The following is a 13,899-nucleotide window of genomic DNA, read 5'->3' on the forward strand; positions in this document are numbered from 1 at the left end:
TTTAATTAATTTCCACTCGTCAGCCGATTACATTAATTAAATTTAATGGAAGTCTGGTGATGGTTGAAGAATAAATTGAATATCGCGAGAAAAACGAAAGCTTCCAACTGAGGATTCAGATGAAACGAAAAGAAATGGATGTCGGTGGATAGAAAATTACGTGTTAGTCGGCTCCGCGAGTTCTTCGCCGAGGAATGAGAAAAAGAAAGGAGACGAAGAATGAGAAACGAAGTTATCGGAACGAACTTTCGAGCCGCAATTCAGTCTGTTGCTTCGCAGATGGCGCAAGAAGGTGATGACTTTTGGCTTGCTAGGATTTCACAATAAAGAAACACACATGAATCAATTTTTAAGAATTAAAAAAAGCAAAATTCGTAAAAATATCTCCATTCTCATTTGTGAATTATTATTATTAAATTATTCAGTTTTAAAGTTATATGCATTCGGTGAAAGATTAACTCTGGTTTTAATAAAAATAATCTTCCTTTGAAAAAATTTAAAAAGAAAAGAAATTCGTCAAAATTCGGGTAAAATGCTTCTCTGTTGCTTTTAAATTTCCAGAATGGAGAGAACAGTTGAAAACTATTTCAAAAAATCGAGCGTTCCAACAATTTTGAATCACCTTTCCTAAATAAACGAAAAAAAAAGAAAATAAAAAAACCAAACTACCACCACGATTTATTAATAAACAATTCAAAAAATTTGAATTTACCTCAACGAACGACATCATCTCGAAAAATTAATAAAACAATCTTACGTCTTTTTCATCAGAAAAAGAATTAAATTGCAAAAGGAACAAAAATATTCGAAAATTATTACCATAAAAAAAGATACTTCGTTTGGCAAAATACTTCGTCTAATCTATTAAAAAAAAAAGAAAAAAAAATGTACCAAGCATATTCGCATAGACAGAGACATTTTCGGTTCTCCATTCATCCTGTTTCATCCACGTTTCGTCCAACGTCGTATTCGATGCGACGTGTAAAAATAAAATGGAGAAAGAGAGAGAAAGAAAAAGAGAAAAAGAAAATAGACGAAAAAACCAGATTTCCACGAGCCCTGGAAATTCTCCCTTGTGTCGATGGTCGTGCGTTTCCTATTTAATTAACGAAAAAAAAAAAAAAGAAAACGCTGCCTCCTTTTCTCTCGATTCGTGGCACACGTGTCCACGTTAGAGCACGCGACAAACGCAATCCGCAGCGGTCTCGATATTGACTTTAATAAGCCTCGTTGACATTCAGTGGTCGTATTCACCTCTCTGTCCCGTGGACCACGCGTCGTGAGGGGAGAAAAAGAGGGATCGAGGGCAGGATAGTTTAATTAGCCGAGACGACGATTCTTTGATTGGCTGTGAGAATTGTTGGTTGGAGAGGAGATTTGTTTTTTTTTTTTTTTTTTTTATTAGGTACGCCGTGTGCAAATTGATCGTAGATGGAATATTTATTGGAAATGGATCCGGTGTCAGTTGTAATAATATTTGCATTTTTTCCTTTCTTAGGTTGACAAATTTGAATTTGAAATCCAAGTTTGAAGATCTCTCGTTGTTTTGGAATATTCATAGATTCATTGTTTTTAAGATTTATAAATTTAGAACTTTTCCTTTGCAAATCTTGATTGGATTAATGATTCATAAGGATCTCAAGGTTCTTATTATCTTATTATTTTATTACAAACATTCTCAACAGATATTTACATATTTTGAGACTTATAAGTTATTAGAAAGTTCCTAAATTTAAAAGCTTTGAATTCGCTTTCTCTTATTGCAAGTCTATTCTGATGAAAATATTCCAGTTTGAAAAATTTCTTCCATTCTTTTTTCTTTTGAAACCTCATAGATATCCACATGTTTCAATATTCTAAATCTTATTTCCCTAACTCCATCTACTTTACAATCTATTCCAATCCAAACGTTCCACGTTCCTTCCAACAATAATTCTCTCATCTCTGTTCCCAGATTTTAAGGCTTCATAATATACACGTTGATTTATAACCCCCTAACTCTTCTATTATTATCCACTATTATTATAATATATCTTAACTCATCTCCAAACTACCACACTAATCACAATCTTCGACAACAATATTCCTTGTTCCAATAAACCACCACATACCTATAAATGTATAATAATAATAACAATTATACATTTCCATAAATAATTCCTTCGATGATTTCTCACATTTTTGCACCACATATAATGAAAGAATCTACGAATCTATTTACCATTGATACCAGAATCTGAGAAAGAGGATGTGATTCGGTTCGTTACAGTGTTGTCGATTTTTCCGCCATTTTCCACGTGCATTATGCCAGCCGCTGGATAACGAAGCGTAATGGCAGCTCGATCTGATGAAAACGTCGGCCAAGGCTTTGTCAATCCGGGAAATTTGTTCGCCCATTCGTCACGACTCGATGAAAATCCTCGCCAGGATGGATGATAGAATTTATAGAGGGTGAAAACATAAGAGGGTTTTAGAGATCTTGCATTTTTGAAGCTTTTACTTTCGAGTATCAGGGAATTTTTGCATCACAACAAATTTGGAAAATATATTTTATGTATCGTTATTCATGGAGAAATATCCATTTATTATCCAATCAATTAGGATATTAATCAGATGTAGTCAAAATGTAGTTGACTGACTTTCCGCCTTTCTTCCAGGAATTGAATCTTTCAGTGAACGATTACTGGTAGGTGGAACTGGTAACCGGAAATAATAAACACGGATCATCGGTCAAAAGTGAATCGAAACGAATTTTATTTGACGTATTAGTTTATTGTTGGGACAATTCTCTCTTTCCCTCTCTTTCTCGATGATTCGAAGCGTTCTGGGCTGGAAAATTGGAAAATTTTTGATAGAGACTTTTTTTTTTCGAAAGAGATCAAATTTCCTGAACAAACTTTTTTTTTGCCTGAAACTGGAAGTCGTTCGTCACGAGGTTGATGAGATTAAAAGGGGAGACTTTAGTTAATAATTGAAAATTGAAAGAGATTAAAGGGTAGAAGTGGTTTGGTATGGAGGATTAAATGGTGATAATGGGATTTGGATATTTTGTGTTAGAGTGGATAGGATACGTTACGTTCTCTGCCTTGATTAAAAGGATGTGAACCAATTTGACGTTCCTCTTTGAGCCAATTTGTAATTTCTCGATCCACTTCCTTGGATTGTATCAAGTATATCAATTATTCGACTTAACTGTAACAATTTTCAAACGTAGAAATTTTTAATCATCCCCTTGAATTATTTTTGTCACCTAAATGATGACAATTAAACGTTCCACTGAATATTTCGAAAATACATGTGAATATATTAATTTAATCCACCAATTATTTAACTTCCTCTGGAAAAATCATAAATTTCCAATGCCCCGAAAATCCAGCGACGTATCAATATTATCCATTTTCTCGTTACAGCGCAAGGGAAAAAAAATGAATGCACGTTAATTGATACGTTTATTCTCACGAAAATTCGAGGCGAGCAAGCAAGTGGAAGTATTCCTCCCCCCGAAGTTCGATCCACTCCGCTCTGGAGAGTGACTTGGAGAAGGTGGAATTTTTGAGAGGCGATGTCTTTCGCGCGATCCTGAAGCGGAACAATGGACTCCTCGACGTGCCGTCTCCACCCGTTGGCCCCTTTTGTACCGGAAACAATGGATACCCTGGACGGCTGAAAGAAGACTCTTCCAACCCTCCCCCTCCTCTTCTTCTTCGTATATCCTGACTCGCGTGAAAATCCCCGAGATCGTATCGCGTAATTCGATTCTAAGTCGAACAATCGAAAACCGCGGATTCCACGCGAAACTTCGTTCCAAGCAGAGGAGTAAAAAAAGTGAAGTAAAAATAAAATTATTCCAACCTGATTACGTGCCTAATTTATGTTCCTTATTTTCACAATCATTCTATCTCTTAATTTAAGAGACTCGAATGAGTTATCGAGTTAACTTAACACGATATATTAATCTTTCCTTTTTAAATTATTTTATTATCACGCTTAATTGAACCCTTAATCAAAGCAATTCGTTCGTTGATATAAATCGAACGACACTCCCTCGAATTTCAGTTAAGTTGATCTTAAAACCGCGAGTCTGTAATCACAGGATATTGGTGGACAACGCAAAGGGAGAAACAGAGGGAGGGGGGGGGTAAACGTTTCCAGGCGTGCGATCAAATGGCCGTAATTCGTCGGAAATAACGCGACGCAACGAATTCTCTCCCTCTTGTTTGCCATCCTTCCCTCCCCTCCCCTCATTTTGTCATTAGGCTAATTATCGGCGGACGAATCTGTCGAAATTACGAGTGTGTGCAGAACGAATTGTGGGGGTCTCCCCGACAAAGATCCCTCCCCCGATCTGTCGATGATTCGAACGATCGAAATCGAGATAATGAGATGAACTCGAAAACGAATTTCGAGATTAAGATTACGATTAATTTGATCGCGGATCGACGCTGTTCCTTATAGGTTATGTTTTGAATAAAACTATTGAGCAATTATTGACAATTTCGACGATCAATAATTTCTCTAAATCAAAGAAAACTTGGAACAGTAGGGGCTTAGCCTGGATATACCGAAGAAAAGGTTCGGGAAGAGGGTTCCACAATAATTCATACCATCGCCCCACTTTCCACGATATCTCGGGGATAATTCCACGGTTTCTTCACGGAGGATCGAGGTCCAACGGAGCCTAAGCGTCCTGATCCCGATTACATCCGGAAGTTGTCGCCATTTGCTGAAACTTTTCGAGTGGATCACGATGTATCGGATCTACGCTCGAGACTTTTTGCCGCCCGGGGTTAATGCGTCCCAGAGCTCGGATCATCGGAGAAGATGTTTATTCCCGCTGGAAGTGGATTCTGTGGACGAAGTAAACTCGACCATGCGTTATCATCTTGTACGCACGTTGAATCGTATCTTGCGAAAGTTTGGGAGAAACTTTTTTTACTTTTTGGATTCATTTTGTCGTTGTATACGCTTTTACATCTATTCTAAATTAAAATTTTTTTCTGTAATTACGCGTATATAAATAATGCATCTTCGATAAATTGAAAAATTGTATTAAAAAAAAATTACTAAAGCAAATTGATCATTCAATCTTCGAATATAATATATTCGCGAATTATCGCGTTAAAGTATGCGATGACAGCGAATCACTGTTGACGCTGGAAAGAGAGAACGAGAGGGAGGGAGAAAGAATTGGAGGTAAGGAGTAAGGAAGGAAGAGAGGATCGAGAGACAAATCGCTGGGAGATCCCTTTTCGGATTATCAGTGCCTGGCCTGGATTCGTCTGAACACGTACGAACCGTTCCACTGGCTCCCTCGTCCATTGTTTCGACTCGCCGACCCGTAATAACCCGTGTTTTTCTAACACCGTTTCAACGGCCCCTAAAACCCTGCACCGATTCGCCCTTAGAGATTTCGTTTCATTCGATCGAGTGAAATTCACTTCACGATTTCACGATGATGGATTTTTTTTCTTCGTTTAATTTATTTCCTTCTTTCTTTTTCTTTCTTAAAAATATTATGAATATTAAAATAACCATACTATGAGATTGGTTATTAAAGTGAAACATTAAATTGAAATTTTCTATTATTTATATTTTTCTTCTACGTTATCTTGTAGTTTAAGATTTATAGTTACATTCTAAAATACCGATAACGATAATTTCGACTGGGACTATCTCACGAGAGAATGTTCGCATTGAAAATTCTACTCGTACTAGTTACTTTCAATTAACACTTCATCGCACTGTCCAATCGCCCTAATTTAACGCAATGCACGTGATGATCATCGATGATACCGTACAAATTAATAGATTACCTCCGTTTTACATAATACGCGGGAATGTTCGGTTCCCCAGCGACCATTACGCAAGGATTAAGTGATACGAGTCGGCCATTGATCAGACAGCGAGTCATTTCTGATGAAATCGCAGTTGCATTACGGAATGAAGGATGAAGGAAGAGGCAGGATGGAGAGAGAAGGATATATAGTTCATTAAACGAGCCATTTTTTTTTCTTTTTGCCAACAAGACTAGTCTTGCGTAGAATGAGTTGCTGGGTTTTCTTTCGTACTATGGTTTCGGAATTAACCATCCATCATCAATCGTAAAGAGATGGCGAGAAAGAGAGATGGGAGCGTTCCATGCGTGCTTTTATCTTGTGCAAGTTCAGAGGATGCTGAAAATGAGGATACATTTCCCTGGATACAAACTCAAGAAAAATGGAGAAAGAGAGAAGAAATTGTACGTTTTTGATTATATATACGTGAAACACTGAGCGAAGATTTTCAATCTCCTTCAAATTCTCCTCTCCCCCCTCAAGGATCGATTGATTTCTCCGTAGAAGCTTTTTTAAATTCGTTTGCATGTTATATTTAAAATCGTTACACAAGTATTGAATTAGCAGATTAAAAAACTCATGATTCGAACAATTTTCTTAAAATGTTTTAAAGATTAAAGAAGAAGAAATTGTGTCCTTTGGTAATAATTCAAAGATACAAGTTGAGAGATATTTATATATATAAATTTGGAAGTTTTTTTATTCTGAAAATTTATTTCTGAAATATGCGAATACACAAATAAAGGAAATGTAAAGAAAGAAAAATTCCAGATTGATTTTTCGAAAATCTTTTTCCCACGGTGATTTTTAATTTTAAAGAAAGTATTTTTAACATATGGAAGACACTGATAAAGAATAACGTATAGAGTACGAGAGAAAATCGAAGAAAATAAATTTTAATAATCTGGGGATTCGATCGTGGGACCAACTTGATAAAAAGCGAACATTCTTTCCATTTAACTACGAGAACAATAATAAAAATTTTCTCTCTCTTCATATATAATTATCATAAAATATTGTTAATCAACTTTTAAGTATTTAATACGCATCAACAGATAATTTAAAACTTTTGAAACTATTTTAAAATTCCTTATTGGATTATTATACTTTTAAAGCTAATTTTATTCTATTATTTCTGATTAATCTTTTATTTCTATCGAAAATCATTTTCATCCAGATATTGTTATTTTATTTATTTATTTTTTTTATTAAAAAAGTGAAAAACTTTCCATTTTCGATTCTTGTTTAGCCACGACAAATGCATGAATCGTAGAGAGGACTTACCGAGGAAGGCTTTCATTAAAATCGGCTTCCTGAACAGGATAATCCAGCGACGATCGGGCAAGAATACTGTCGGCATTTAATTTTTTATGCGGCCAGAAATCTGAAAAAAGGTTCAAAGATCTGATTAAATCGAATTCGACTGTTTTTATCGATCATTTGATTCAAATTCTTCATTTTAAGGATCCTCGGCTAAAGTCGTTCAACTTTAATTACTACAATTTCGATTTCCCGTAAATTTCATTACAATCCTCAAGCACTAACCTATATTCATAATTGTATTATAATTGGATTACCAGTTTCAAGTATTTCTCATTTCCATACCTCATTTCATTTCATTTTCTGATATTTTTTAACCTATCTCATCAAATTTGTAATTTCACCTTCGTCATTATTCTATTCTATTCCAAACTCTATACATTTTACAAACTATACCACGTTAAATGGTTTTTAGAGATTTATTATTGCTTTCAAAGGTAATCTAATTTAAAAAAAAAAAAAAACAAGTAATAAATACAGCATTCCACCGAAAGGAATACGTATATATAAATTTCGCAAAGATCTTGAAGCAATTTCAGCCTAGCAAGAAGATAAAAATAAAATGGAACGGCTTATAATAGAAAACGAAGTTAATTAAACCTGCCAACCTCCTCGATCTTCGATCATCAACCGCGATAAAACGGCGGCCGTTGCAACCACCCCTCCTCGTTCATGGCTCTCTACTGGCCCCGAAGTCATCGCGGAACAATGATTTTCTATTCTGGTTAGCCACTTCGACCGAGTCGAAGGACGGTGGAGTGCTACTTCCGTAGGCAGTTTCTTAAAGAGGGAAACTAATTGGTTATAAAATGGCCTCCCACGAAGCGGCCTTGCAAAGTCGCGTGTTAAGCATCCTCGATTCGCCAACCCTTCTCGCACGATATCCCCTGTGCAAGAAAGGGGTGGCGTGTCGAAGAACGTTTAAAGAGCGGGCCTCTGGCCATCTGGCGATCCGCCATTTTAACAGATTAAATTTTTTACGCAACTTGAGGTTCTCTCTAAAAAAAAAAAAGAAAAACTTTTCCTCTCTTTGATCTAATGATATTTATTATTCATACGAAACGTAAGTTTGAAAGTTAGAAAGGTATTTATTATTGTTTTTCAACAATTAATTAATTGTAATAATTTTTTAATATATCGTTATATATTATTTTCCATCGAGAAAATGAAAGTTTAACGAAAAATGACGCCTCGACGAAGATCAGCCCCGAAGTTTATCCGTTTACTGTTCGAGTCTATTGAACGATGAAATTGGATTAAAGAAGGTAATCGGCCAATTGTCTTTTCCTTCTTTTTACCCTTCTTGGTTGAAATTAAAACTGCTGCAATTTATGCAGCAGGGAAAATTGTTTGAAAAAGCTTCGTTCCCCTGCGTACCTTTGGAAGGAGAATATAACTTTTCCTTGGAACAAATTAATTTTAATCCATAATCGAAAAACATATTTCGTTATGTTACGTTTTTGAGAAATTTATAATTTAATACGAGGAAACATTTTTTAGAACGAAACCAAATGTTTGCAAACGCTATGTACAATTACGAATGATCGAAGAATTGCAATTGTTACAAATTATCGCACAATTTATTTCATATTTTTATTTTAAAATAAAAAAAAAATTCCAATTAACCCAAAAATTATCAAGGCTCAAAAATTCGAAGAGAAAGAAACGAGGCTTTTCGTCTTAGTCCGCCATCTTGCGCCATCCAAGATCCTCGATCTGCGGGACAATCGGTATCGACAACACGTAAAATATTTATCGAACGTCATCGGGCGAACGACAAACAAGGAAACGGAAATTGGAGAGGAAATAGACGGAGTCGGTGCACGTTTGAGAGGCGAGGTGGATCAAAAGACACGTTCTGTAAACTCTTTCCTCTGGATGCCGTACCGACGGTCTCGTAAATTAGAGACGGTCCCAAACGATAGTTCCTCACCCGTGGAATTTTCAATCATTTTTACAGCGCTCTGATCACGTTCACGCGTGTACATAGTACATCTAATGCCATAAAAGAGAATTATACGTATACGTTGAATTATGGAGATCAAGATGGGATATCCGGATATTTTTCAATAAAAGAAAAAAAAGAAAGAGAATTACGTATTACGTATCGAATTATGGAGATCGAGTTTGTGATCCTTGAATATGAATTGGAGCGGGAAATAAAATATTTGTACCAAAACTATCGATAATATTTCATTCACAGTAAATCGTTTTAAATATTATTAAATATTTTATAATTTATTTTCAAAATACGTTGAAACGTTTTGTTCCCTCTATATATAAGTAAGATGATACTTATTGTTTTGCGTAAAATGGGATATTTAAATTTTTTAAATTAAAATTAATGTATACATCGGAGATTAAATTTAATTTTAATATTACGGATTTAAGTATCAAGTATAGGTTGTATAGATATGATTCTAATATCATTATTAATAAGGATGTCGATGAATTTTAATGATAATTTTGTGATTAATGGATGCATAGGCAATTTCAAAAGCAATTTTAGCTATGATGACCAACTAATTTGATACTACGTAATTTTAATGCTAATTTATATTAAATCGTGACAATTTTGAAAAAGATATCTTATTCTCGCCAATAAAATAAATCAACAACAATAATAATCATTCAATAATTATTATTATACCTATTCTTTGATTACATTTTTTATTACAATAAAACAATCATATAATTTGATCAACTATCGGATCAAGTATCAATCCCTAATTAACATAATTATTCCAAGGCACTGGAAACAATCTCACCAGCTCAGAAACTGCATTGGATTTCTCCAAATTTCATCAATTTATTTAATCCCCCTTTCTCAAGTTCTCCAAAATTCAGTCAAAGGAAACTGATGGCGAGGTGAGCTATGAAAGCAAAAAAAAAAACAGGCTACTGAAGAAAAGAATAACGAGACAAGTTCTCAGTTTTTAATAATCGATGTATCGTTTAAAAATTTAAAAAGAAAATCCAGAAATGTTTTAGATGCTTATATATTATCAATATTTAATACTTAATAATATTTACGATAATAATTACAATTCATCGGCCCTCCAAAGAAGAAAACGTTATTTTCTTTCCATTTCTATCAAACGCGTGAATCATACAAGCGCGATAAAAACGAAACATCAGCAAGTTCGACTTCGAAGAAAGAAAAAAATCAATTCTAACTTCATTCGTCATACATTACAGCCAAATGTCACGGCCCAATCGTGGGCGGGACTTGATGACTCGCCGTCGAAAGAAAAACATATTTCACGCCTTCTGCCAACAACAATTTTTTCCCCTAATTTATTAACTTCGCCCCCAAAAGGTCACTGCACGTGTACAGGCGTGGGAGAGGATTTCCCTTCCTCCATTGTGTTGCAACGACACGAAACACCGGAAGCGATCTTCGATCTTCCGGCTAAGTGAAATCGTTTCGAGGTTATGGCTTGAATTATTCGAGCGTGGAGTCACGTGGAAGGCGTTGGTTTAATCGCGGGATTGTTTGCGGGGTAGGTGGTTGGAAGTTTGGAATTTTGGGGGGATTGAATACTTTACGTGGGGTTCGATCGATGAGAGAAATTTTATGTTTGATGGATATGATTATTTGTGGGTAAATTTGTGGGCAGAGTCTTTGAGGAAACTTGGGAATTTCAGGGATGTGAAACTTGGTCCCAATTGATGGATGGGAAGATTTTTTTTCTAGATTCTGTTGAGGAAACTTTGGACTCTTAAGGATGGAGGATTTGGTCAATTAGAAGATTTGTGACAGATGTGTAGAGTGGTGGACAAATTGTGGAATTTTTGGAGCTTGAAATTTTGTACGAGATGGATATTGTTGGTGTGATTAATTAGGATAGAAAGTTTTTTAATAAATAATGATGTGGGTTCCATGCATGGAATTGTAGATAAATTATTGAAACTTTGAAACTTTAAATGTTGGAGATGAATAATGTGAGCTTCGGTTCATTATGGGAAGATCCTGTGTAGAACGAAATAGATTAATTATTAAAACTTTGGAAATTTGGAATTTTGGGAATGGATATTTAATCAATTGAATGTCGTGGAATTTTATCGATTATTGATAGATGATAATACGAATAATGTTAATTGTAAAAATATAAATATGCTGAAATATTTGAAGATTATTGTAAGACTCGTTTAATTGAAAATATCTTTTAAATTTTATGGCATTAAATGTAAATACATGGACATATAAATGTAGAATTTAATTTTACAGTGAGATTTAAAATAATTCATTGATATTGATATTCAGAATTTCAATTTATTATGACATTAATTTAATTAAAATGAAAAGACTATTATGTGGACAGATGTTCATAAATACTTTAGAATTTGTAATTTTGAAAATGATTATTATAAAATGTTTTTATTATTTAAAGTAGAATTATTCTTTTCTTTGATGATTATTGTTTTACTTTGTTTAATTTGAAAATTTAGATTTATGATTATCGTTTACTTAATTGGATAAAGATATTTTAAATATCTATGATTAATTGAAGATTGATTAGCCATAAGAAATGACGAATCAAAAATACTATGGTTTCCTTTAGTTATTTACTATCACGTATATGTGCTAGCCATAAACATTCATACTCAGTAATATGTTTGTAGATATTATATTACAATGTTTACTTACAATTATAATTGGAATAACGTGGATATAACTCCATGAGATTGTTTGAGGATAAACTATTTGGAAATTTGGAACATCGGGGGTGATTATAATTGGGTTTGGCCAATTAGAATAGGCAAATAACATAGACACTGCTACGATTGAATGAATATTATTTGTCAAGTCATGGTCTAGATAAAAAGGGAAAAAACAATATTTAATAATAAAATATAAATAAACGAGTGTAGAATAAAAAACAAATTCTCATAGATTAACAGAAAACTCGTCGTTTATCAAAATTATTAAAATTCTTTTTACACAAGATGTATCCCTTTGATACAAAAATTCATTAATTACAAAATAATTATAAATAATTGATAAGAATTATCACGTGTAAATTTATACCTCAATCTCCTATTTTAAAAGCTCGTCGTTTGTCATTCGTTAAAGTTAATTAAAAATCTTAAAAGTTCTTAAAAAAAAAAATACAAAAATTCCACGACAATTCCTGTTGAACGAGGAGAAATAAATTCTCAGATAACGTAGGCAATCTTTCGTAATTTTTACGCGTATTCACGGTCAAATACCGCTTCTGGCATTATTCACACTGACTTTGTTATAATACACACGAAAAGACATTAGAATTTATTTGCATACCGCGGAAACAGCTTCCCCGATATGAAATTACCAACGGATGTGTTTCTACTTCGTGTTCTACAAATAAGCTCGTGTTTCGCCCGGAAATGTCATGGTTCACGTAGACCCAACACCCTTTCGAACAGATGCAAGCTTTCTCCTCCGCTTGGAAAAAAAAAGGAGAAGAGAAAAGGGGAGGAAAGGCGAAATAAAAATTCTGCAACTTTTCTGGGCACAGATTTTAATCTGTGAATGGAAATTATCAACTAATCTTTTGTATGGAAAAATTACATTACAATGAATTCAAATATAAGATATAATTAATGAATAATAATAAATATTAAGTAGCAATTAAATAATGTAATTTTTCGTGTACTGATCGAATTTTATTATTTTTCGAGGATTTCTTCGTGTTTGACAGTTTATTATATCGTTCTACTTAACTTGTCTGTGTTTGCATTTTCTTTTCCATCTTCTTTTTTTTTTTTGTTTTCATTTGTTTTTCACTGGTTTTTCTCTACCATTTTATTCACTGGCTGATGTTGGTCGCTCGTTTTTTTGCGGATCCGCAGTCCCTTGTTAGTTTAATTTTCTCGAGACTGGTTTTTAACTTTCTCCTACTCGATTCTTTTTTTTTTTTTTGTTTTTCTAATTTCATTCCTTCGAATTTAATTTTTAATATCTTAATATTCAAATTGTAAAGTATCGTAAAAGTATTTCATGCATTTTCAAAATTATTTAAACATCTGATATTTCGTGTTAATAAAAAGCATATATCTTCCAATATTCCTTTATTCTACCTTCCATATAAAATAAAACTTTCGCATGAAAATATAACTAATTAATGTGAATTATAATAACAAAAAAACAATTGTTTAAATATTAATCGTGATACGTTTAAATACAACGAAACAATAATACCAACTAAGCCATTCTTTTATCTTTTTATTTTTATTTTTTAAATCTTATCACTCAAAACACTCAAATAGACGATGATTATTGAACGATTTGCACGAGTGAGCAACGATCCACATTACGAGCAAATACGAGGAAAACACCATAACTCGCTGGATGATCGTACTTTATTGCTGTCACATTCATCTTCTGAATACTTTGTTCTGTTTCCAGACCTGACAACACGTGTTCCGGATATTGAGAATTCATGGCGCCCCATAGTGTCCCGAAAGAAGAATATTACCCCTGAAATTTCCCTAGCGATACAATTCGAAACGAATTTCTGTCGAATTCGAGCGAAATACGCGAAAATTGTTTCGAATAGATTGAACATCAATATTTTCCTGTCTTTTTTTTTTTGCTAAGTTTTTCAATTTTTCAATTTTCCTCAACAAGCTTTCAATTTCTGCGATTACAAGTTTCTTAATTGTTAAATTTTCAAATTATTCAACTCTCAATGTTTCAATTTTCAACTTTACTATCCTCCCCCAAATCGTTAAAATCATCCACAAGCCTCGAGTTTTCAAA

General features: G+C 33.8%; 1 protein-coding gene across 2 annotated transcripts in view; it reads right to left on the minus strand.

Moving 5' to 3' along the window:
* LOC107997992 (attractin) overlaps positions 1-13,899 on the minus strand; it is a 140,839-nt gene that overhangs the window by 32,952 nt on the left and 93,988 nt on the right. For both annotated transcript variants that reach the window (XM_017056969.3, XM_062085603.1), the window contains one exon: positions 7,119-7,218. The gene's annotated coding sequence lies outside the window, so the exon portion shown is untranslated. The remainder of the gene's footprint in view (positions 1-7,118; positions 7,219-13,899) is intronic.

This window comes from Apis cerana, linkage group LG15, assembly GCF_029169275.1.
Source record: "Apis cerana isolate GH-2021 linkage group LG15, AcerK_1.0, whole genome shotgun sequence".
NCBI classification, from domain to species: Eukaryota; Metazoa; Arthropoda; class Insecta; order Hymenoptera; family Apidae; genus Apis; species Apis cerana.